The sequence below is a fragment of the Pseudorca crassidens genome, chromosome X (genome assembly GCF_039906515.1).
Source record: "Pseudorca crassidens isolate mPseCra1 chromosome X, mPseCra1.hap1, whole genome shotgun sequence".
NCBI classification, from domain to species: domain Eukaryota; kingdom Metazoa; phylum Chordata; class Mammalia; order Artiodactyla; family Delphinidae; genus Pseudorca; species Pseudorca crassidens.
The window spans coordinates 103011433-103013299 of NC_090317.1; the positions used below are offsets into that span (position 1 = coordinate 103011433).

A 1867-nucleotide genomic window follows, 5' to 3' on the forward strand; every position below is an offset into this window, starting at 1 on the left:
CCCACATTCACCAGGGACCCCTACCTCACTCCACCCCACCCCAGTCTACCCCCATATACCCACATTATTTATGAGGGGAAGACTGATTTTGTGTTTTCCAGGGCCCTATGGAACACCTTCTCCCTCCCACTGTGGAGATCCTGAGCTGCATATGGTTGGGGTATGGCTGTGTTCAGAAACTCCTGGATACCTGTTTTAAACCTTTAAAAATGAGAGATTTGCCCACATGAATGAACCAGAGACCTTTATTTATTTATGAACCAATAACTTTATTGGAAGAAACGTAAAAACTGGAAGAAAAAAACTTACGTGATAAAGTCCAGGAAAAGAGAGTCCTGCACTTGTTGCAAAAAAAACAAAAAACAAAAAAAACTTAAGTCAACTTCTTCTGCAAGGGCACTATTGCCGTCTGCATGGCAGGCACGGTGACCAGGGCTCTGGTCACCCCGTGGCTCTGGGGAACTACAGTCCAGGCTCAGTTCTTCTTGTCACTGTCGCCCAGGGTGAGCTTGTCAAAGAGGTACCCTGCCAGGTCGACGTCCGGGGCCCCCATCATGCTCAGGGTGGTGACATGACCCTCCAACTCTCTGATGAACGCCACCTACTGGCTGAGGTAGTGAATTGCCAGGAAGTGGCGCAGGTGGGGGTCGGTCTTGTCGGTGGCCAGCTGGTGCAGGTGGCGGCAGGCTGTGGTTCACAAGCTTCTCCAGGAACAAGGCGCACTTCATGTCCTTGAAGCCGCTCTTCCACTCGTCACTGCCTGGCTTCCTGATGTCTTGGAAGTTGAGGCGGCCCCCGCGCTGGTTCTGCAGGCGCATCAGGCCCTGGGCCCGCCCGCTGTGCTCGTGGGAGCGGCGCAGGAAGAACCGGGTGAAGTGCTTCAAGGCCACGTCGTCGCGGTCAAGGTAAAAGGCCGCGGCCAGGCACACGAAAGAGGTGTGGAGCTCTAGGGTGAAATGGCTGTTGACGGCGGCCTCGCAGTCGGGGTGGTAGTTCTGGCGCACCTGCGAGGGCGGCGCGGGCAGCGTGGCGGGCGTGAAAGCCAAGGTGAAGGCGAAGCCGCGGGGCCCGCGGTAACTGCCTCAGAGCGCTCCCATGTGGTCGAAGAGGGCAGCCGCTCTGGGATGGACCGGAAGGCGGGTCCATTACCCGGGTTTGGGAGGGGGGAAAGGAGGTTCCGGTTCCGTTACGGGGGGGGATTGGGAGGGTGGATGTGCACGGAGTGCGGGGCGCGAACGCTGTGTCCCAGGTTCCATCCAGGCCTGGGTGAGGCAGGCCCACTGCGCTGAGCTTCTGGCCTAATCTTTTTAAATGTTATTCACGAATATAAGCGCAACCGTTTTGAGTTAATCACTTAAGTGATTCTTATTTGAATAATGCCTTAATGTGATTCTTTCATTAAAAAGTTCTTTTGTGGTATCATTGATTATATTTACTATCACAGAGCTCTATTTGAAGTTAACTCTCCTCAGTGACTTCAACACCCATACTAATGACACTTCTGATAGCCTCTTCACTGGGTTCCTGGACCTTATTAACTCCAGTGATCTCCACTTTTCTTTTTCTGTTTCTGGTCACGTTCACACTTGTCTGACAACAGAGCACCACCTCCAAAGTCTCAGTGAATCTTGCCACCTCTCCAGCTTTCACTCGTTTTGAACCTTGTCTTCACTCCCTTTGTTTTCTCTCATCTCTTAATCTTCCAGCACAGTCCTAGAAACACAGCCCCTTTCACCTGATTTACCAATTTCCTTCCTCTTGGGTAAGTGCAGACTTCTCTTTTCTTCGTCAGAAAACAAAAGGCTTAGATGCATTCTTAGAGAAAGAACTTAACTGTGTGGATGTATTTATCCCTTCCAACCTCATT

At 51.8% G+C, this 1867-nt stretch overlaps 1 pseudogene; it reads right to left on the bottom strand.

Moving 5' to 3' along the window:
* Positions 1 to 475: 475 nt before the first annotated feature.
* On the bottom strand, positions 476 to 1097 carry LOC137217025 (ferritin heavy chain pseudogene; annotated as a pseudogene).
* Positions 1098 to 1867: the final 770 nt, after the last annotated feature.